Here is a 25,469-nt window from a genome sequence, read left to right on the forward strand (position 1 = left end):
GTCTTTTTATCTAGATAAGTTGACTTTAAATATTGATTAAATATGACCCAACAAGCACGCATTCCCTAATGCCCTAGGAATGTGGTAGTTTTATTGCTGCTCAGCACTGTTTCAGAAACTGTGACTGCGCTGTACTATCTCTCTGCACTTTCATTCTCTGTTAGGTGGTTGATATTGAAATAGATACATACTAAATTATCAAAATGAACTTAACTTTTATGTTGTTATTTTTATTTTTATTTTTCATGCTTGATTTTTTACTGTCTTGATTCTACCAGAATATGGGGTTGTGCTAAACAAACATTAGTCAGATCTGTCTATACCATCACCCCAGAAGTTTCTGAAGACATTCTCATGTGTGACCCACCTCACCAATTCCACCTTTTGCGCCGCTGAGAAACATCTGAATAAACCAGAGTAGCACCTCGGGATGGCTACTACCCAGGGATATCGCTAACTTTTCTCAGTTTTCACGTAGGGATGAGTGTGCAGAAAGGTTTTTCTTTTAATTTTTGTTATTATTTTGGAGTATGTTAAAGAAAAAAGATAATTAGTTCTTAAAACATTTCATCGTGTGAAATGGAAATTGAAGGTAATTTGACTATTCTGATTTCAAACAATTATGCTCATAACAACTAAATGTTAATTTTTAAGTGCTTTCTATTCTAGGCACTGTGCTAGGGTGCTCTACATGCATTATCTCATTTAATCCTCACAGTAACACTATAGTACAGCTTGATGATGCTCCCATTTCATAATTGAGAAGCTGAAAAATCAGACAGGTTATGTAATTTACCCAAACTCACACAGCTAGTGAGCAGGATCAAAGTCTGAAAGCAGGTCTTTAGGATTCCAAAACCCACAATCGTAACCATTCTATACACAATTCAAAACTACCACAGTGAAATCAAATGGCTTCCTTTACTGTGACCTAAAAAAAGACAAGACTGAGTTCCTTCCATCATTCATGCTTTGCTTGCCTATGCACAAAACTTGACTCTTGGTTAATAATCAGTAAGCTCAAACAGGTTCATCACCTCCCGACCAACCTGTCTGTAACTGTTCAATTCAGTACAAGCAACCAAGCTGGCAGCAGTTTTGAATAGGTGCCTCAGGAAGATGGTCCCTTCAGTCTGGGATTGAGACAGGATTCGGGGAACTCAGACTGCCGATGTTTCTGGAGAAAATATCCAACTCTGAAAAAAAAAATCAACTAAAAAATTATTTCAAATAACTGACCACCATACACTGTTAAGTTTGTGTCTGTATTTTTTTTAGCATGAACATTCCTTAATAGTTTTTGTACATACATGTAAATGGATACAATGGATACGTGTATGTATGTTTGTATGTATATGTACACACACTCGTACACAGATTACTAGCAGGTGAGCATAAATTAAACCAAGTGTGAATCCTGTTTTTTTTTTCAGTCTTTTCTTCCACACCTGGTAGATTTAAACCCCTACAGGTCATCTTGTCAAAATACAATTTGAGGTCTGAAATAAAATTACAGAACAGAAACAAACACAATCTATTATAACTCACTGCCAATGTTGCCAGATAACTACAAAAAAAATAGTGTCTCAGACAGAAATATCAATAACTTTAATGCGTGCGATTTGTTAACAGGGAAGAAAACAAGCAAACTTGCTCTCCGCTGACTGTCACTAATATTTATTCGTCCAGTGACTGTTAATCAAACCAAGTTTACAGTCCCGTACAGCACCTGTCACAGGTGCTGATCATTAATCAGCTATTACAGCAGTTTATTCTGCTGCTGACAACTCGCAATTTTCCACTGATTCAGCTAGTTTGTCAGGTGGGAATTATGGCATAGCGCATGTGACAAAACACATCACCCTTTTTTTTTTTTTTTTTGCATTTTCAGGCTTCTCTCTCCTGCTTTCTCCCCCTTTTTAGACAAACAATATCTGGGAACTCAGAAGTAATAAGGCGGAATGCATAATTAATTACCCAGCTTGCTCTAATTAGGGATGAATAAGTTGTGTCCCTCTCATCATCACAAATGTGGTGATGGGTAATACCAGTTTATGCTGTATTAACTGCAAATATGCAATCCTTCTGAGAGCACTTTTGTTGATGAATTTGATGAATGTGACAATAATTAGCAGAGACAGATGAGAGCTAAATTACTACTGACAATGTAATGCTATCCTGCTCGAGGGCCTGGGAACGTGGCAGGATAACATGGCAGGGACCTGGGCCTCGTTTCTAATTAATAGTCTTTTTTTCCCTTTTCCCTTTTTTTTTTTTTTTTTTTTTTTTTTCGCCAGTAGGGGGAAAAAAGGAGTAACGGTAATTGTTTTCATCAAAGGCTGCAGGGAGTTATCAGGGTAATAAAGTTAATTAGCAGAACAAACATCCTTTCACTGCCTTACCCAGTCTGAGGAAAAGAGGGTAATTCAAACTGCAGAAAGATATGACGAGATGGGATGATAAGAAAAGAAATTTTACACAGGAGGCCAACAGAGAAGAATGATTTTCTCCCTTCGTTTCTTTGGCTTGATGCATGGGAGGAAATTAGGCTGCCCCTTCTTTCAGTTCACAAAGTTGCTCATGTTAAGAGCTTTGTTGTTAAGGTTTTGAGTTTAGGAAATAAAGTTAGTTTAGATCAAATTCCACTATTTACTTCTCTTCTCTAGGTAGTGATAGCTTTGTTCAATTTCATCTTTATTTAAGTGACATTTTCTTAATATCTCAGGCATAGAAGTAACTTCAAATATTTGCCAAGGAGGCCATTTAGCTGCATTTTTGTCCTATAGAAATCTGTTTCATTCTCTGAATCTTCGGGGAGAAGTAAGAGATTGTTAAGTAACTTCCACCACCTAGTATTTGTTTATTCTCCTGTGTAAATTTAAAAAATTAAAATAGGATTTTAAAAAACTACATACTATTTTTGTAGCCTCAGAAAAACACCTTTATTAAAATGTAGCAACATTGTTTTTCATTTCCATTGTCACTTTTACAAATATGATTAACCAATAGAAAAAGGTGACGAGTTTCATGAATCTCAGTTTTACATTAGAGTTTATTCTGTTCAGTAACATTGCTTGACATAAGTGGATACAACATAAAGAGAAAACATCCACCAAATATTCTAAAGCCTTTGCAAGTTCATTTACTCCCTTTAAATATCATTAGTGATTGACCTCTTTTAAGCATCAGACACTTGATACATTTGTCGTATATTAAATAAATAATACTAGGATGGAAGCCGGATGTCTTTTAAAATGAAATCCATAAGAAAGTGTCTGTAAAGTTTTGTTCCTTTTAGGTACATTTCAAAAAAAAATTATTTTATGCTTTTTTGAATCAATCATTAGAGATCTCACAAGTTTTACATATTTATCATGTATATAAATATACACACATTCGTTTGTTGCCAGAGCTAAATAAAACAGCCCCCCGCAATGACCATCTGTTTGAGTCTAAGTTAAGAACATAGGAGTAAGTAAATGGTGAACCTGACCTGTGTTTGACAGGATGACACCAGGGTGACCTTCCTGCATAGACCTCTGCATGGATAGACTTCTACCAAGCATAGGAAAAACATGTAGAAAATGGCCTTCACTGCTAATATCTACATTTAAAGAGTGCTATGCTTGTCCCCAAAGACAAGAGTGGCGTGAGAGTGGAGGACATAACATTGAACTAAGAATCACAAAACCTGAGTTTTCTATTGGCTCTACAACCAACATCTATATGCTCAGGAGCATTTCCTAGTCATGCCTCTGATCTTCCATTTGCTCGTCTACAAAACTGGGTACCTTTCCTACCAACCTCATTGTATTGCTGTTGACGCAAAAGAAATCACTTTTGTACTTTGGAAACCAAGAGATAATCTATGAATATACTATTAACATAATTATAGTATTAAAAAATGAGAAATAATCTTGAGAAAATCCATCTCCTTTTAGTAATCCTCCCATGTGTAATTTGTCAGAAACCAGAGCTAAAAGACTTGACATAAAATTTAATAAGAGGAACTGAAATCTAGCCTTACTTTGTAGTGCTTTTGCTGCTAAATTTACTAGAGTAATTATCATTGTAAATACCTCCAAATTCATTTGGTCAAAGCTACCTACCTTTTCAAGATTTTCTTAATCTCTTGTTAGAAGAGCCTATTAAGGTCAAGACTAGAAGAAAACTAATCACCAGTCGATACAGCAAGATTTATGTATTTTTTTAAAATTTTTTTATTAATAGACTTTATTTTTTAGAGCAGTTTCAGGTTTATAGCAGAATTGAGCAGAAAATACAGAGAGTTCACACATAGCCCTCCCCACCCACACATAGATACTCCCCTACCCTCAACATCCCTCATCAGTGTGGCATATTTGGTACAATCGATGAGCCAACCTGGGCACATTATTATCAACCGAAGTCCATAGTTTACATTAGGGTTCACTCTTGATGTTGTACATTCTGTGGGTTTTGACAAATGCATAATGACATGTAGCCACCACCACAGTATCATACAGAATAATTTCATTGCCCTGAAAACCCCTTGTGCTCCATCTATTCATTCCTCCCTCCCTCCCTCTCCCCAGACCCCTGGAAACCATGATCTTTTTACTGTTTCTGTAGCTTTGCCTTTTCCAGAATGTCATTTGGTTGGAATCATACAGTTTGTAACCTTTTCATACTGGCTTCTTTCATTTAGTAATATGTCTTTTAAGTTTTTTCCATGTCTTTCATGGCTTGATAGCTCATTTCTTTTTTTTTTTTTTTTTTTTGCTGCACATATAATTTTTAATTTACAAAGATTTATTAGACTTATCAAGTGAACTTCCATTTGAAAATAACCAACTTTATCAAAGTCAGGCAGACAGACAGGCGTGCGCAAGCACGCACACGTGCACACACACAGCAAATTCAGATTGCTGTGCTTTGCCCTGTATCCTTAGGAATATTGTAAAGGTTTCACCATATAATCAAACTTCATACAGAAAAACTCTAAAAGTGAGAGAAACATTTTATGCTACTTTCAACAACTTATAATAGTTCTTATTTAGCTACAATGTGAGGTAGTAAGTTTTAAAATAAGTTCATTTACAGAGAGAGAGATTGAGAAACTATGTGAGAAGTAACACAAAAATCCAAATGTGAAATTGCTTCTTTCTAGAAATAGGTTGGAATTTGTATTATGAGAGGGAGTAACAGGGAGCATGTTTGTTTCCTTTGGGACCTACACTGAATTTATAAAATATTCTGGTCTTTTCCCCTCTAGCTACTACCTCCTCCATTAGATTATAAGGTATATCCTTTCGAGAAGTAATGGAGTCCAGTCAACCTAACTTCACTGATCTCCAAGGACTATTGAAAATTATAAAGCTTGCTGTGAGGTTCTGACATGCCAGAAGCCACTGAAAAAGAAGTTTGATATCCAGTGGTTCTCCTCATCCTAGGATAAGAAACCAAAATGATACCTTCAGGTAAGTAATAATTTCTAATATTAGCTTATTGAGTGAGCTAAAAATGCTTAGAGAAAAAGATTAAGAGATTCACCAATGAGATACTGTAGGCTCTGGCTGCATGCACTGTTGGTATTATTATGAATATTCAGGAAGTTTAATTCTTTCTTTTCCTTCTTACTTGGAATTCCTTGGCCATTTCTTAGAGAGTAGGTTGATAAATTCTCAGTTCTTGAGGGCTCTAGGGCATTTTTGCCTCTTATTTAAGTGCAGAGGAGTGTTAGTTACTTAAATAATTGCAAAGGACTAAAAATAAACCATAGCTTATTTTTTCAGATTTTGAATTACAAAATTATTTAAATGTTGTCTGCAATCGAAGTGCTACATTACTACATAATGAAATTACAATACTGCTTAATGACATTAGGAAACTGCATGCAAAAAAATATTTGTACACAAGGTGGTGATGTTAGCAACCAACTACGGTACTTTTATTCTGCTAAAAACCACAATAAATAACAACAGATTATTTTCCGTGAGTGATCGCCAAAGAGTGTGTTCAGGTGTTCATATAATGATAGCTGTAAGGGCACAGTGCACACAGAAAACCTGTCATCACATGTCATTAAAGTAGTGGGGAAGGAAGAGGAAAAGGACAAATCACAGGGAAAAAAAGAGTAACTTCTAAAGAATAAAATTATATTTACATGTAGTAAGGATTCAAGTATCCAGCTTTTAATACTTAAGTATCTGTTGACACTGATTTGGATATTTAAGTCCAAAGATTAAATCCTAAATTTAATATTGTTTCTGTAGCTCTCATAAAATATTCCCACTTCCCCGAAAGATATCTTCAGAAAGCTTTTGCCTCACTATCCTCCTCTGCCTTTGCAAACAGGTGTTCTTATCTCAGTCCTGACTATGGTGTTGATCCTTGGAGGGCAATGTCACCCTCTGTTCGTGTTTCTGGTGTAGAAATTCAAGTTCTTAGACTTATATTAGCATAATTCAGAATAATTAAAAAGTGAAGCTGATAATAATAAGTCAGAAACCTTATTTCTTATGAAATATCAGACTTATTAACCTTATCATCAATACTAAAAATATAAATTAACTAATATATGCCAACACAAACCTGTTCATATTTTTTGAGTACTGGCACATTAATTATGACTGCTAAGACACAAGTAATTAATTTTATTATCTAGTCCCCAAATCCAATTATTTGTTATCATGAAATATATTTATACTCAGATATTTCTTTAAAAAGTAAATGACGGCACCAGCAGGAAAGCAGAACGTGTTAGTTACAAAGGGGAAAGCTTGTGTACCATGAATCACAAAGGTAGGCAGATGTGTTTTCAATTTCAAGATTCTTCTCCCAAGATGAAAAGAGCAGCAATTGTTATTTGCAAGCCAGAAAGCAAAATATCTGCTCCTGAATTATTGAAGGATGAGTAAGAAACTTAAACCCAAAGAAAAGTAATAAATAATGACAACAGATGTTTGTAAACCTGTGCTCCCCTGTTCAGTGTTTCTATGTGTTGTTTTGCCTTGATGTGCTGTCAGCGGCCTCTCACCTGGGAGTAGTGGTATCTTATCAAAGCCCAAACAGTTCCTCTTCACAACAGACAGATAATACTGCCTTTCAATTTATCATACTGCAAGTCTAAAAGAACCATGGGAACGATTGGTCAGGTGACAGCTTGATGGACACTTTGACAGCCCTTAAAGCATCATGGGAAATGGTTGTCACCTGATTTTCAGAGTGACCAGGGAGATAACCTTCAGAATGACAAGGAAACAAAAATCTGAATATTTGTATAAGATCCAGTGGCAGCATCAATGTTCACTTACGTGATAATAAGTACGAATTTAGATGACTCAAAATGTTATTATTCCAACCTCAGAGGTTTCTCCAAGTCCAGAAATGCCCTTCATCTATGTAGATGCTTTTTACATTTTTATTCAAATGTCATTTGAAAAAATGTATACATACTATAGGGCTTTTGACTGTAAAAAGTCACAGTAAAATATATTAAGTATTTAACCACGTGCTAAATATATTGGGCTTGACCATTAATATTCTCCAGCTTTGAAATCTGCTTTTGTTGGACAAACTCCTTATACACCTTTTCCTAAATATAGTTTGCACATTGTAGTTCTAATTAGAAAGGCTATCATAAAGAATCATATGGATCAAATTTTACACTCTGAGCTAACTCAGCTTCATGTCGACCATTGTAGCCTTGGTGTGAAAAACAAAATAAGAGAAATCAATTTGAAGATCTTTTGCACAAAAATGTTTGAATCTGTATTTATTCATTTATACAGCCAACAAACATGAGCTGAGCATTTACTACATTCAAGGGTCTCTGCTGCATGTATTAGGATGAGAAGGATAAAACTCTAGCTTACAACTTGCTCATAGTTTGAGAGTGAGGATAGTTTTAAATGAATAGTATTTGACAAGTGAGATCAAGAGATCAGCCCAAATATACTGCCTTCTAGTTGGTGAGGCTTATACACAGTCATTTACAAAGTCATCTTTTGCATAATTTCTCTTGTCCATTGTATATACAGTTTATGAATAGTTTTATGGTCTGATCTGAGGAAATTCTGCCTGAAAACTGGGGTTCCAAAGAAAAAGATAAGCACTCAATATCGATACGTTTATTGAGTGCCTCCCAAGTTTAAAGAATGATTGCAGAAACAGTAGGGAGGTAAAAGAGACTTGAAACACAATTCTTACAAGTAAGGAGGACGCTAGACATCACAAATCCTCAGTCCCTTAGATATTTCAGCTACTTCTTTTTTTTCTAGTGCACTCAGTAACTTTTATTTTAAAATAATATATAACGTACAGAAAAATTATGAGAATAGTACAAAGAACTCCTTTATACTCATCACCCAAACTTTACCAGTTGCTAACATTTTGCCATGTTTGTTTTTATCACTCCTACTCCCACTCTTTCTCTCTCTCACACACATCCTTCCCTCCCCGCTTCCTCCCTCTCTTTAGTTATTCAATATTATATTTTTATAGTTTAAATAATTTTATTACAGGGAAATGAGATTAGATTTGTGTCTCATTCATCTTTATACTCCTTCACGAAACCTAGCATCTGTCTTTTATATACTTAATAAGAATATATATGAATGAACAATAAATACTATTCAAAGTAAATCTAGTCTTTGATCTTTTAGATTTGTGTTTATATGTAAATATAAAAGGAATTATATTATCTGTCTAAAACATATGTAATGTATTACAAAATATGAATCTTCCCTCCAGCTATGTCTGATCAATAAGTGATTTAGTAAAATAAGGAAATAATACAGTAAAATAAAGAAACTGCAGCAGGAATGACTTTGCAAAGGAAGTAAAAGATAAAAGCTTCAGGTGCTGCTGGCTCTTTGTCTTTCTCCGGGACAAACAGACCAACTATAGATGCCAGACAAAAAGCTGAGATTTAAACAGAAACTGTCTTTCTGAAAAAATACTCTGGCACCATTGTTGAAACTGGTACCACTTGGCTGCCGGACACTTTTGGGATAACACTCTGCTTTCACAAAATTTGATGCTTTGGATTCACATTCCAACATGATTTTCCAAATCCAGTTGTGCCAAAGCCAGACAAGCCAGACAAATTGTGAGAGCACCCTTAATGTTTTCCAGGGAACTGAAAAAAGCCAGTAAATAATTTAAATAACTATTAACAACAAAATGTTCTCCATATAATTCTTTACAAGAGGACACATTTTTGAAAAAGAGAGAAAGCTGAAGTTTGCAAGTGCAAAGCAAAATGCTTTTGAGTGCTGTATGTAAATTCAAATACTTAGAGACTGATTAAAACACATTTTGCTTATTTCAAATTGGGAGGGCAAGATGGAGGAGGAAGATTTATAATAACTGATACATGGACAAGGTCCAAATGCTACAGAACAACCAAATTCTGAATCATTTCTGAATCAGAGCTGTGGTTAAAATGCTTTTCCTTTCCTTGTTGAAACAAACCCATGCAGCATCAGGTCCTAACAGGCCCCAGATGGAGTCCCTAGTTCACCTGATATCAATTAAGTTTTATTGTTGACAATTAATGTTGTCACTTAGGTCGAATAAGTAAGCTAAATATAAAGCCAGAACCAAAGTCTTATAACATATTTCATAGTAATGCCAAAATTTGTGGTCTGAAAACTTTCGATACTAGTGTGGAATTTTCAGTCAGACTGAAAGTTTCACAGAAAGAAATACTCAGACTAAAAATGCCACAGAAAGAAAAAATGATTTATAGGTTAAGTCATAAAATCATTTTAGAAATATGACATGTACTTTCCTATTGTAAATTTCAACATATAAAATCAGCTTTTGGGGGAAAGATTGTTAAGCAGCATTTTGAAGGACACAAAAGTCTTACAAATTATTGTAGGTTATATGAATATATTTTTAAATGTCGGTTATATGAATCATGGACTTTTAAAAAAAGCATTCTTACTTAGAGTGTATAAAATTGGTGATCTTTTGGCTCAAAATATGTAAGTACCACTGTCTAGACTCTTCTTTGGTGTGAGATACAAAGAGAACCTTGAGTCTTATGACCCAGATTTAGAGTTATTAAAGTTCTTTCTGTTAGCTTTTTTTTCAGGATATGTACAGCATGCTTCAAATGTGTGAAATCCTGAATTCATTTTTCCTTATTTTTCTGACTGCATCTTTTCAGGTTTGGTCGATCTCAGTATTCAAAACACAAAAAGCTTTCCTTTAGACGCCTTGTTTCATATAGGCTTTTTTGGTGTTTATTTTTAATGATTAAAAAACGTGGCTTGCACACTTAGAAAGTACGTTTAAGGTTTTAAAATCCAAGCTCCTCATACTGGTTCTGTACCTTTCTAGTAAACTGGAGATTTGTCGGGGAAGTGAATCAGTGAGTATGTTGATTTTTTTTTTTAAAGGTATTTAGAAAAGCTGTTTAATTGTCTCAATGCCAGAAAGTAACCACTGAAGAATCTTACCCAAAGTTACCCTGTTGTTATGGCTTTTATAGCTTCTTTACAGCTAAAAAGGCTTGATTTTTTTTTCATAAAAATGTAAAATGCAGAAAAAGAAGGGAATATGATAGCATATCTCACTAATACTATTTTAAACATTTACTATTAAATTATTTAAGCTGCATATTTACAAGACCATGTTTTGAATGCAGAAAGGGAATTGATTCTTAGCTTTCTGTCCAGCTAGTTCTCAGAATTTTATCTGTGATTATTCAGAGATTTATAATAAACTTTCTAAAACTCACATATGCTGTATAATCCTAGGATTATGAAAATGGCACATTATACGGTTCACCTTTCACTTCTACCTAATTATTTTAATAAATTCTTCTTTTGGAGGATGTAAGAAGAAAATACATGGAGTTAGGTTTAAACTAATTCTTAGGCTCCAAGTGGTGTTAGTACCTACATTAGTACATTTATTTTTCTAGTCTGTAACTATATGGAATGAAGAAAACCCAAAGTGGAAAGTGAAATTATTGCTCAACTAAGTGATTATTTTATCTGCATTATGTCAAATTAACACTTGGACTTTTTCCATTGAGTATTCTTAACTGGCAGTTGTGTTGAAATTTTATAGGTGCAGCCATAGTGTTTGAACAATCAAGCAGCAATCTTCCCATTATTTATTCTGTATGGCGTTTTAAACCCACCATTTTCTTTCTAGTCTTATAGTTAATAGAGAGCAAATGAACGTCATTATTTTCCAGCCTTGTAATGCTCCTTATCTACTATATTGGAAATTTGCTCTCTCCTCTAGTCAAAAAAGGCTTAATTCTTTGTGATTTCTTTTCCCTCTCCATCTTAGGAAAGTTGTAGCTCCCTGAGACTCAGTTTCCTCACCTGCAAAGTGGAAATAATTATACCTACCTGGTAGAATTGTTATGAAGATTAGCGAGTAAGTGCGAAATACCTCCTGTAACACAGTCGGCTCCCAGTAAGAGCTAATTCCCTTCTCTTTGATTAGTACTGGAATCCTTATTGATTGACTTGTGTCAAAAGGCAGGTTATTCAATGTCTTAAATTAACCTCTTTCCTTCAGTTATACTGAAGCATAAATCAGTGTGTCAGCAAATACTAATCTTTCTGCGGGGTTGATTCATTAAAAAGGATTCAGCACAAAAATAATCCTAAATCATAAGACTGATATTGACAACATTCAGAAAAGACAATCCTCCCCAGAGACAGGAGAAAAAGATTCTTTGCCTTTTACAAAAAGCCAATACAAATTTCCCCTTAAATATTTTCCACTACAACTCCATGAAGCAATAATAGAATATTTGGATTATGTCGTCCAGCACGTGTATACAGATATCTGAAAACTACAAAAAATATGCAAAGTATTATTCATATTTCATTACTGTGGAATCAAAGAGAGAGCTATCCTCACGACCATAACAATGCAACAAATGCTTATGCTTATACAGTGACAGGCATTGTGTTCAAGTATTTAACGTGGATTATCTCATTTAATCCCCACATCACTACTGAGGTAGATATTATCATTGTCATTATTATTCTCATTTTATAGTTGGGAAACTTGATCATGGAAAAAGTAAGCAGTCTGATCAAGGCTGTGTAGTCTGTAAGTGGTGGGGTTGAAATTCCAAATGATCTGCAGAAAACTCATTATGCTCATTTGGACATGAGATTTCAACAAATAGTAGTCCTTTTATTCTTTGAAAAAAGAAAACGATATAACTATTTCATTACCTTTCATCTCTTAGGCAATAATAAAATCTAATCCTAAATATTTAAAACATTCATAGCATTCATTTAGACTGTGGTTCTCAAATTTTGCAGCCTCAGAAACCCTTTACATTCTTAAAAATTATTGAAGACCCCAAAGAGCTTTTGCTTATGTAAGTTAGATCTATCAATATTTATCATATTAGAAATTAACAGAGAAACTTTAAAAGCATTTATAATTTATTTAAAATAATAACTCATATGTGAACATAACTAATAATATCTTTAAAAAATAACTATAGTTATTCCATCAAAAAGTGGCATTACTTGACATTTTTTCAAATCCTATATTGGGCTTAATAGAAGCCAGCTGAATGCTCATATCTGCTTTTACACTCAATCTGTTGTGATTTTGAAGTGTATCAAGAAAGTCTGATCTCTTACAAATGTGCAGTTGGAAAAGGGAGGAGTGAGTAAATAGCCTTTTTGGATAATTTTGGGTATTATTCTTTGGTACAAGACCAAAACTTGACCAACGTGGTTTCTTTAGAAATTAGTTTTAATATAGAATTTCAAACAATATCAATGAACTTTTTGTACATTTTTATATATAAATCCTTTGTCATTATTTGGCACTTTGAATGGATCTTTTACCTATGCCTAGTTTTGATATATCATGTTAGTCCTTTGTAAAATACAGGTCCACTTCAGATCTTCCAACTGTTGACATATTTCACTGTGTAATATTTAAAAACCAAACCATAATGATTAATATTACCACTGATCTCATCAGAACGTCAGCTTGCAAAACAATCATGATCGGGCTTTCCTTGAGACAACCATCTTACCTCAGGACACAGCAGAAATACTTCAAGTGTATTTCCCATTTTGTTATACAGAAAAAGATATATACTCAAGGTACAAGATTTAATAAAATTAATAACTTTTACTGTTTAATCAAGAAAACTCTTAAATGCAACTGACTTTTTTTTTTCAGTATAAATATGTGGAAGTGACAATATAATGACTACAAGTAGAGTTTAATGCCACTGCCTTAGACCATGAGCAGTTTATCCGCCACTGTTTGTGCACAGTTAGTGCAAAATGCCAACAGTGAAAAAAACAAGTAACATCTTAGTATTACCACAGAAATAGTTTTGATTTCATGGACTCCTTGAAAGGGTCTCAGGGACCCTGAGAGTCTGCAGACTACACTTTCAGAACCATTGACTTAAGGTTATACTCCCCTTCTGCCAGTCAAATATTCCCTGGGAATTCTGGAAGAAGAGTTAAAACACGATGGAAAAGTTGCATGTAAAAAAAATTTTTATTCCTTTGATTCTTGGGTTTCCTTGTTGCATTATAAAAGCTAAGTTTTGGTCTTTTCGCATACTGTAAAATACTGAATTCATTTCAATTTCTTGTCTGAATTATTATGGTCCCAGTCTATGCCTATAAGTTACTACATGAAAGTATTTTTTAAACAATATATTAGAGGGAGGGAGAATAAACAAGTAATAAGATTTTCTCAGTCTATAAATTAGTTACTGTGTGTAAACTGTTCAGCAGGTCAAGTCATTCAGGTCAATAAAATCTCTTTCATTAATCAACCTCTACATTAATTTACTAATTTCTCTGTACCTCCCAAAGTGAGAACTCTATTCAGATGTATTATCTGTGTTTCCTAATTTGAACAGATTATGAATATATTATGATGCAATTGAAGATAAACAGATTGTGCATATTAGATCATTTCTGTAATGAATTCAAGGATGAACTAATACATGTTGTTTAGAAGTCAGCGGTCATGAGCACATGACAGAAGCTGGCTCTAAATTGAACCTGAGAGGAATTCCTTTAGTCTGGGCTATTGTAAACTACTTAATTCTGAAAATATCTCCTTAAAATAAATTTTAAAATTTATCCCAACTAATCCTTTATGAGTAAGGGTTAAAGACAGAATCCCATGATTTTATAAATCCCTAGTGGCTAACAAATTGCATGTTTATTTTACTCTATTGTCCAAATCAGTTCACACAAGTTCTTAAAGACAGGTTGATGCTGAAATATAAGATACTTTATGATCTATGACTATTTTAGAGGCATTTTATAATTTTGAATGTGTCACTAGTTTATTATTTTCTTCCTTTTTCTGGTTGTAATCTAATAGTAAGAGACAACAGAGGACTTTTACCAAATTTTTGTTCTTCATATAACATTTTAAATAACTTTATTTGGAGTAAAAATAAAGCTGAAATATTTATCACAGGAATGGTACAGGTGGGAAAAGAGTGAAAGGGGGTATGTTCTCCTTGAGCGACAAGTATCACCTGCCATTCCTCTACTAAGGCGGTACTAACCGGGTGCCCATCTCTGAGCTTTCAGGTTTCCCTCCTTCCTGGTATGACAACACCCCACACACCTTCTGCCTTCCTCCTTGAATGCTACTCACTCTTCAAGGTTCTCCTCAATAAAGCCTGGTGACTCCAGGTTCCATACTTCTCCCTCTTGTATATTATAGTCTAGAGGCATTTTTTTGTATTTCTTCAGCGTTTCCTCAAGCTTATTACCATAGAGTTCAGTTCTTAACAGGTACCCAGGAAAATTGTTATGATCGAATATAAACTGTCAAGAAAAAAATGAAAGAAAGCTAGTTCATTAGAAGAATGGTTTCATTCAAATGATTTGCCACATATTATGATTTTGGAAAAGCAACACAAAATTAGAGTTGAAGACAATGAAAACTTCAGAAAAACAATTTTCCTACAGAAGTTTTAAAATTTTTTATCCTGTAAGCACTGAATAATTTTGAGCAATGGATTTTTTGCAAAAGACAGATTAAAATAGCTATGACTGCCTATGGATTGAGCAATATTTTTAATAAAGAGAAAAATAATGTTATCTGACTTATTTTCTCAAAAGACCATGTGTTTAGAAGAATAAAGCAAGTTTAACAGGTTTGGAGAAGAAAGTGAAATTGGAACTCAGATCAGTCCAGTTCTATGGACTTGAGATCTACAAAGGAGTTCGGACTCATATCTGTAACAAGAATTAAAAATATCTGTCTCCGTTGCAATATGCACCTCAAAAGACCACCAGAGTATCATCACTTTCTCAACTGTGTGATTAGACTTAACAGAAATAGAAATGATAAATATTGGAAGACACAATTTCCATTTTTGTAGATGTACAGTAAACTCAGAAAGGCCAGAAAAGAATTCAGTATATCTTGAACATAGATAACATACCTGAAAAATTACAGAAAATGGAAGTTTTAAAGGGGTCCTTTTTACAAAAGAAGCAAAAATATACTTTTAAATCTCTAGGTAGTTTTATGAAAACCTTCACAAGGAAAGTACATAACTTATATGAAGAAAACTAAAAAATATTGTTAAAAGATATATTAAAAGACTTAACATATAGGGGGAGGGTATAGCTCAAGTTGTAGAGCACATGCTTAGCGTACATGAGGTCCTGGGTTCAATCCCTAGTACCTCTTCTAAAAATTAATAAATGAATAAAATTAATTACCTGCCCCCTCAAAAAAAAAAACAATATATAGCTGTAACATATTCAAGATTAGGGAAACTAAACACTATAAAAATAAAATTCTGCCAGATATTGTATACATATAATGTTATTAGAACAAATATCCTAAACAAGTTAAGGCATAAGGTCCTAAAATATCCTGAAGGACTAAAGAAGCAAAATGCAAAGAAATAGTTGAAAAAGAAATATAGTAGAGGTAAGGTAACTCTATTACTTTTAAAAACATACTTAAGGTACAGTAATAAAAGGGGTAGTGCTGGAATAATAATTACTCATTAGGATAGAGTAGATAAGATAGTATGTATATAATATGTATTTATGTGTGTATATACATAATACACACATGTGCATATATCTTACTTCTATTCCATTTAGTTTCCACTATAATAGCAGTTTAGTATATCAAAAATATGTTTACTATAACTAGTTAATGAGGAAGAGAAGGATAATTCAGCAAGTAGGAGTGGAAAATGAAATAAGAATTTGAAAACTTGCCAATTGAAGTGGCCACTTCATACTACATTCACAAATAAAATATGTATGTTCTGAGACAAAAGAAAAAAGCTACTAGGGGAATTCTCAAATTTTACAATGAGATGATTCTAGGTACTACTCATTTATCCAAACAGTGTCTATTAGATTTTAATTCCTGATGGTTTTTGCAGTTTATGTATCTTTGTCTCCCTCACAACTAGCACTGAGCTTCTCACACTCTACATGTGCAATGCACTTTTTTGATAGGTAATTGATAGATTTATTCATTCATTTACCCATTTAAATATTGTTAATTGAAAATATTTAGGTACATTCATTTTAAATTTTTTATTGAGTTATGGTCATTTTATAGTGTTGTGTCAAATTCCAGTTAGAGCACAATTTTTCAGCCATACATGAACATACATATACTCATTGTCACTTTTTTTTTTTTTTCGCTGTGAGCTACCACAAGATCTTGTATATACTTCCATGTGCCATACAGTATAATCTTGTTTATCTATTCTGCATATGCCTGTCACTATACAAATTATGAAATCCCAGTCTGTCCCTTCCCACCCCTCACCCCCTTGGCAACCACAAGTTTGTATTCTGTGTCTATGAGTCTGTTTCTGTTTTGTATTTATGTTTTTTTTTTTTTTTTAGATTCCACATAGAAGCAATCTCATATGATATTTTTCTTTCTCTTTCTGGCTTACTTCACTTAAATGACATTCTCCAGGGACATCCATGTTGCTGCAAATGGCGTTATGTTGTCATTTTTAAGGCTGAATAGTATTCCATTGTATAAATATACCACATCTTCTTTATCCAGTCATCTGTTGATGGACATTTAGGCTGTTTCCATATCTTTGCTATTGTAAATAGTGCTGCTATGAATATTGGGGTGCAGGTGTCTTTTTGAAGTAGGGTTCCTTCTGGATATGTGCCCAGGAGCAGGATTACTGGGTCATATGGTAAGTCTATTCCTAGTCTTTTGAGGAATCTCCATACTGCTTTCCACAGTGGCTACAACAAATTGCATTCCCACCAGCAGTGTAGGAGGGTAGCTGTGTTCACTTTTTAAAGGTATGTTTTTTTCCTCTAAAAAGAATACATTTTGATCCATCTTTTTATCTGTAACCCACACAGCTGTATCTGTTTTGCTTGGACTATACTTTCCTATTTAAGTAAAAACAAAAGCAACAACTAAAAACTGAAAACAACCTTGTGCCTTTAGATTTTGGATCACACCATGTTTTCCATGAATAGAACAGCTGAGTAAGCCAGGCTTTAAGATACTAGAGACGTGAAGAGTGGAGCCTTTCAATGACTTTCTTCAAGCTGTAATTCAGACACACTAGTTTGGACTTCATTTTTCCAGTATAATGATTTTGGTCATGGATAATCTGTAGCCGACGTCTCCATACTGGAATTGGTCTCATTTCAGGATGAAAGTAAGATTTATATGAGAACAGCAAGATCATGGTCAAAATAATCTTTCAAAAGTCAGAAGATAACCTTATCTCAAGAGAAAAATACTGTCCAGTGACCACACGTTCTAAAATAAGGGTCTTGCTCCTGATCTCACTTTTCTGTCAAGGAAACTGTAAAAATATGATAAAATAGAAGCTATTACTTGAGTTCAGGGAAAATTGAAAGTATTTTATTTAAATGTTGCTCTTTCCCCCAGTGTACTATTTGTTGTTGATTTTTTTACATGGTATAATTCGTGATGTTTTGATAGAAATTTGTACCTAAAAGAAATCTTAATATAATTTGTATTATTGACCTGAAAGTTCAGAGGCAGTATTATCAAATAATAGGCAATGTCTGAGTAAAATTTTATTACTTATGACAAAGGTATCTCTGTCTTTTCTAGACATGTTAGCCTATTGTGCTAAAAGTACACTCTTCAATCCTTTATCGGGTGTGTTTATTTCTTCATGTCAGTTTCCTGTTCTTTTAGAAATGTTACATCTATATAACTGTGATTTTTTTCTATTTGAAAATTCTTCCTCCTAGATGATTGCACAAGTTCCCTTCCAGGTTCATGAACCTACGACTTTATGGATGTTCATGTATTAGTTTGAATTTTCAGAGGCATTTGTGGGAAAAGCACTGATGATATGCACTACTGCGTCTTGTAGGAGACACGTGCTCTCATGTAGTCTATTTTGCTGAACACTTTACGGCCTACGGTGCTCTATTAAAGCTGGTGATTTTCAGATATCAGACAGACTGGCAGGTATGGATAGATGGGTGAATGAATGAATAGATGGATGGGTGGATGGTCAGAGAGGTGAATATATATGTAGTTTGATCTCTTCCTGATGAGGTCAAAGGCTTAAACTATTATCCTTCCAAGACCTTTGTATCACAGACATCATCTATCTTATGGAGTGCTTCCACAGGAGCCTTCCAATACTGTTCTTTTATGAATAGCCTGGGTGGGCGATTGCAGGAGGGTTCCTCTGGAATCATGCCAGAGTTTCAACCAACTTAGATAATCACCCATGAAGATCCTTCCAAGCTGTGATTATTTGCATGATTGCTGAATCTTACATTTCTTCTCCCACAGAGCTGTGATGGACTGATCAAATAAGATAATTCTTTATTCTTTTTTGACAAGAGTTAAGGAACATTTTCCCATATTGTATTTTTTAAATTATATAAAGGAATAAGGAGGCCTTCTAAAATAAATATTGGTAGTTCATTTCTAAAGGAACTTATCTTGTGTAATCCATGAAAAATGAGCAAACGAGTGATTTATAAGAATGGATTTATTTTTCTGTGCAAAAATTTTATAAGCATTCAAGTCTTCTTTTTAAAAGAAAATCTAAAATCAAGAGGTAGCACTATAAGTAACATCCCACTGATACATATTCTCCTGCTAGATTAGGACAAATCATTTTACCTCACTTTCTCTCTGAAAAAATGGGAATAATCTTAACTACGTGACATTAGGTTTTCTAAAACTGGCATTAATGATCATTCTAAAGAATTTCCAGAACCAGTCAGGATATGTAGGCTAATATGTACATTGACATTATGTGGGTTGTGACTTATCTTTCTTGGAGATGGAATAACAAATAATCTTGCATCAAGAATATCCTGGATGACATTAGACACTGAAAGACAACAAGAGAATAGAGACAGGGCCATTTTCACAGTAATCCAAGATCTACTCCTAAAAATAATGTCTAACTTCTGTCCATCCACATGAGCAATATCTCCAGTTAAAAGTCTCCATGATGTGCTTTGTCATAAGGGAACTGGAAGATACATGCAAAATACATTCATCCAACAATGATCTCGGCAGAAAGAGAGTATCATATAAGGCTAGAAAATGTAATAGAATAGTATGGCCTTTAGAGATTGAGAGACCAGAGCCTATCTCAATTCAAGACAATTTATAATACTAATGTCATTCAATAAAGACCTTTCCTAAGAGGACTATGGAAATAACACGTTAGAAAGACATGCTGATATTCACCCTACCCACCTAGAGATAGGTAGGCACCATGAATACAATAGCAACAACTGGATTCCCCAACTTAATAAAGTTATAGGATAGAGATCTTTCAAGCCCTCTGGTATAGTTCATAGCAGTGAAATAGGATAGACCTGACATTTGAAGAACAGCTACAGTTAACAGGCACTATGAGGAATATTTTGAAAACATGAATTCAGTAAATGCTTAAAATATTCCTCACAAAGTAGACTGTTTATTCCCATTTTACAGATGAGAAACTGAGTCTCAGGCTGACTTTCTTAAGCTGACATGTACTAAGATGTATAAAGGATCTGTTCTTTTGGTTATCTTTGGCATATTCTTGGAGTGGCAGATGAATACAGAGATATATAAAACATCTTCTTTTTCATCAAATAATCTGCAATTTGGTGAGGTGTGTATAGACATACAAATGTAACAACACTGGATAAAAAGAAAAAGAATAGGAAACACAAAACTCAGTAAAGTAGTTAACCTTTTCTAAATAAAGAGGAATTAGGAAAGGACACTTCTACTTAAGTAGAGTGGAGGGTACATGAGTTCTTGTTTTATTATTTTTATATTTCTTATATATTTTATTACATATTATATAATTATATTTATATGTATTATATTATTACATTTGCTACAATATATTTTTTCTGTTCTGTACGTATAAAATAGCGACTTCATATTTTAAAAAACATGAATACAAATAGCCAACCTCTATGTGATTTACAGGTACTGTACCTACTAGTGGAAAAGTTCAAAGTATAGTTTACATATCAGTCAAACACAAAGTGATTTGGAAGAAAATAATTTTTATGTCTATATGTAACGTATGCGCTCAGTGTCAGAATAAGCCATTTGATAACTGGTGAAACTAATAAACGCTTAGAGACAATTAAGCACTTTATCCTCAAATCACTTCAGGTATTATGTATTTGTGACAGCTCTTAGTTCCACAAGATAGAAATATGACAAAACAATGGCTAATACAGTGGTGTGATAACTTCCTTCTTCATAATTCAAGATACTCACCAGCCACACTGTAAATCCACATGTTCCTTATAGCAAATATCACAGGAACTCAAACACAGTAGACACACAAATGAGGGCTTAATTTAAAATAACTAAATTAAAACGAATACTTGGTGTGGTCTAGGTAATTTTCATACATTATTTTTCATCATCACATCCACCCTGAAAGGTCAGTGACTGTTTCCCATTTGCAGTGTACAGAAACTGTGGCTCAGAGAGATTGGATATTCTGCCCGAGGTCACAGGGGTAGTATATAACAAGAAGAGCACTTGAACGCAGGTCTGTTCTACCATATAATCATCTAATGGCAGGTAATACTAATCCTTACAACCACCTTGTAAGATACGTTCTATTATCATCCTAAACTTACAGATAAGGAAAGTGAGGCACAAAGAGACTGTCATATGTCCATAGTGACACACCTGACTTGGACTTGGGGAGACTTCTGTGGGAGGGAGATTGGACCAGATCTCATGTCTTCAGATCTGGGTTCATAGCAACCACTGTGGTAGAAGAGAAGGGCACCATCTTATATATGAACTTGTCCAAGGCAAACTGGGACAGAAGTCTCACTGAAATACCTTACTCTCTGGATTTAAGTGGCCTAAGACTGGCAAAAATACCCCTTGCCCTTAGGCCTCTTAAGATCCACTTAAGAGTGGATAGAATCTCCCAGGTAGCCCAGAAGACCAAAATTCACAGCAAAATACACTTAACACGAGTTCAATGTCCCATTAAAGTGTGGTGAGACAGGAATCCCCCAAAAGCTCTCTCTATTCCTCCTCCTCCTTCTCACAACCAGGCTTCTGACATCAAAGTTTACTGTTAAAAGCATTTGTAATAGAAATATTACTGTATGTATTTTCACTAGAGAGAAGAATGTCAGGGAAATTTGTCATGATAGGTGTTTACCATAAGTTTGACAAGCATTATTGTTAGATCATTCTGTTCTCCTTCCATAATTTTTCTATGCAATTTATTTATGTGCATATTTAAATGGTGTACCACTTAATTGAAATTATAGTGTGTTCAAGCCAGATTTGACACTGACTGGCAGTTGCTGTTCAGGAATATGTGGAAACTATGAACAGGTCATTTTCCAAATAGTACAGATATAACCATATTATCCAGCAGAATATTTCAGGAAATCAGATAGCTGATACTGCCAATATAAGTACCCCATTCATTTCAGGCAGGATTACATCTTATTTGCCTTTATAGCCCACATCCCCAGATCCACATAGGACCTAATAGTGGTACCACTAACTTCTCATGTAAAGACTCTGCCTGAAAATCCAAGGGTCTTGGAAATAACTTTTTAAAAAGCTGTTCAGTCCTTGGAGTACTTCTCTTAAAATATACTTGTATCATATACAAAAAAATGGTATTTGATCCCATTTTCTATAGTTTTCATCCAGATATTTATTACAGAAAATTACAGCCTTGGCAAAGGAAACAAATCCAGACTATTATAGGTAGAAGATTCTGGACAGGGCAATAGCCCAAATAGTTCAAGAAACCAACAAAAACACCAAGTAGCTTCACATTTTATCTTTGAACTTCAAAAGGCTAAAATTTTATAAAAAGCAACAGATACTTTATCTTTTTTTCCCCTCCCCCTATGTATTTTATACTCCACATAATAACTCTAGATCTTAAGCTCTTAACCACTCTGTGCCTCTGTAAAACAGGATGAGGAGGAGGAGGAGGGGGAGGAGGAGGAGGAGGAGGAAGAAGATGATACCTTTCTCTTTGGGTTGTTTGGTGTATTACATGAGGTAAAGCAGTTAAAATGCACGCATCAGATACTTGGCATGTGGCAAGTGCTGTATTTTAGCGAACATGTTAGTACTTATAATTACTGTTCCATTACTATTATTCCATGATTGTTATACATATTATTTTAAGGTAGCTTTTAAAAAATAAATTCACAAAACACTTGGGGTACCTCTGTGAATATGAAAAATAAATTATAAATATACTGAAGTGAGAATCAGTATATGACCAAAAGTAACTTTGGCGATAATACTCATAAAAATTATAAAATGGAGCTACTTTTGAAATGTACTTTATTTTTCTGCAGACTAGATTATATGACATCCTAATGTAATGTGCTCTGCAGTGAAAGTTCAACCCTGTATCAAATGTACATATGATGCAAAGTACCTTGCTATAAGAAATATCTGATCACCTTGATCTCTTTGTAAGATTATATTTTCCCCTGCCACTTTTATTTGGGGTAAATAATCAGTGTATCTGAACTATTTGGGATGCAAAAGGGAAAAGGAACTAACATTTGATGAATACCTTCTAAGTGCCAGAAAGTTTGCAGTGTACTTTACATGTGGTCATTATTTCATTGAATCCCTGTTAACTGTCCCCTGAGATAGACATGATTCCTATTTTACAAATGTGGACACTTGTTTCTCAGAGACTTCTTTATTTGCTATGATTAGTCAGTTAAGAAGTGGTGGATCAGAGTCTAGAACCTAGGTTTATTTGTCTCTCAAGACTATTCTCTGTATACTATACAATATTGTTTATCTTGAGCAACTACTTTTTAACTTGACGTATAATTGACATATAGTATCATATTAGTTTCAGGTGTGCATCATAGTGATTCTGTATTTATCTACATTTGAAATGACCACCACAGTAAGTCTAGTAACCATCTGTCACTATACAAAGTTATTACAATATTACAGACTATATTCTCTATGCTGTACATTCCATCCCCATGACTCATTTATTTTATAACTGGAATTTTGTATCTGTTAATCTCCTTCATGTGTTTTATACCCCTCAAACCCGTCTCCTCTGGCAACCTCCAGTTTGTATGAGTCTGTTTGTTTTGTTTGTTCCTTTGTTTTGTTTTTAAGATTTCATGTACAAGTGAAATCATACAGTAATTGTTGTTCTCTGTCTGATTTATTTCACTTAGCATAATGCCCTCAAAATCCATCCATGTTGTCACAAATGGCAAGATTTCATTCTTTTTATGGCTGATAATATTCCTTTGTGTGTGTGTGTATCACATCTTTGTCCATTCAATTATTGATGGACACAGGCTGTTTCCATATTTTGGCTATTGTAAATAATGCTGCAGTGAACACGGGTGCATATATCTTTTCAAGTTAGTGCTTTTGTTTTATTCAGCTATTCGAAAGTGGAATTTCTGGGTCATGTTTTTAATTTTTGAAAAAACTCCATACCGTTTTCCACGGTGGCTGTACCAATTTATATTCCCATCAGCAGTGCACAAAGGTTCTCTTTTCTCCACATCCTTGTTGAGTTAACTGCTTTTGACTGACTATTCTTTTATAGTACCTGACAGCATGTTGCCCCAAATTATGAGAATCACCTATAGAATATGACATCATGACCTTATGGGAAATGCAAAAAAAATTTATTACTTGCTGACTCTAGTCAGAGGATGGTTCTGTTTAATTTTGGGGAATCCTGGCAACATTTCTACAGAGAATGAGTTCCTAAGTTGCAGCTGTAGGAAAATCTCCATAAACATTCCATTTGATAGTCTCATATTTTACATTAGTGCAAGTGTTTTGTACACCCCAGGGATATGAAATGTGCTATAAGAGATGCAGTGAGCTGCCAGTCAATGCCCTGCAGGGGGATTTATGAAACGGAATCCTCAAATGTTGTTTGTTTCTTTTCAGCCCAAACTGCATGAATTATTTGAACTAAATCAGGGGATGGATGAAGGGATGCAGGAAGCTAACACAGAACTCTGCACCCCCACGGACACTGAATAAATACTTGTGGCCTGAATGACAGATTACTTATTACAAAAGTCTAAAACTTTTTATTTTGAGATATTAGTTTCATCATCCTTCTTAAGTGAAAGCCAGACTCGACTCCTTGATCTGCTCTTCTCTCTCCTGCCAGGAGAGAAGCTGCATGTGAGGTCCAGGTGCTTTATTCTGCCTGGGTTTACCTTCCAAGACAGAAGAGGGGTTAGTCTCAGGAGGTGGAAGGAGCTGGACCGACTGGGAGAGCATCATGCTTTCATGGAAAACGTTTGCTCTTTTAAGGGCCTGAGTTTAAGTCACAACTCTTCTGCTTTCTAACTGTGTGACTTGGGTAAGATTACTTTACTTCCCAAAGACTCCACTTTCTCATCTCTAATATGGAAGCACTAATATCATGATTAAATGCAATGGTGTTTCTAAACACCTGGTACACAGCATCACTTACTAAACACTAGCTATATTTGTTTTCATTATTGATGAGGCAGTAACACAAAACAGTATGATGTCCTGAATACGCACTATTAAGATATCTGAGATTTTACATTATTAGTTGCCACTTAAACAAAGACCATTTTTAGTTATCGTAGGACAACCCAGTAGTGTTTCTTTTCCACTTAGTGGCTGTACGTATACTTTGACTGAAAACTAACATCTTCTCTTACACTTCTTCAGCTGCCTTATTCTCCAGGAATCTATACAGTACACTGCCTCCGATTATCTCACTATTATTTAAATCTTGTTGTCTAAATGAGTTGTAAAATCATCATCCACTTCTAGAAATGAAAAATAATATACAATGTAAATATATAGTCAAAAGAACTTATCTTCCCTAGGCACTTTATTCTGTGTATCTAGGGCTCTAATTAGACTCAAGTAGGATGATTATTATTATTCGTAAAAAAAAAAGCCTGTACTACCTGGAATTAATGTTGAAGCTATCCACTACAAAAGTCCAGGCAAAATGA

The 25,469-nt window shown here is 34.3% G+C and overlaps 1 protein-coding gene across 1 annotated transcript in view; it reads left to right on the forward strand.

Moving 5' to 3' along the window:
* The window catches only part of SOX2 (SRY-box transcription factor 2), a 627,102-nt gene that overhangs the window by 488,596 nt on the left and 113,037 nt on the right, over positions 1–25,469 (forward strand). Inside the window, exon 7 of the mRNA XM_064493127.1 lies at positions 5,255–5,459. The gene's annotated coding sequence lies outside the window, so the exon portion shown is untranslated. The remainder of the gene's footprint in view (positions 1–5,254; positions 5,460–25,469) is intronic.

Source organism: Camelus dromedarius, chromosome 2 (assembly GCF_036321535.1).
Source record: "Camelus dromedarius isolate mCamDro1 chromosome 2, mCamDro1.pat, whole genome shotgun sequence".
Classification (NCBI taxonomy): Eukaryota; Metazoa; Chordata; class Mammalia; order Artiodactyla; family Camelidae; genus Camelus; species Camelus dromedarius.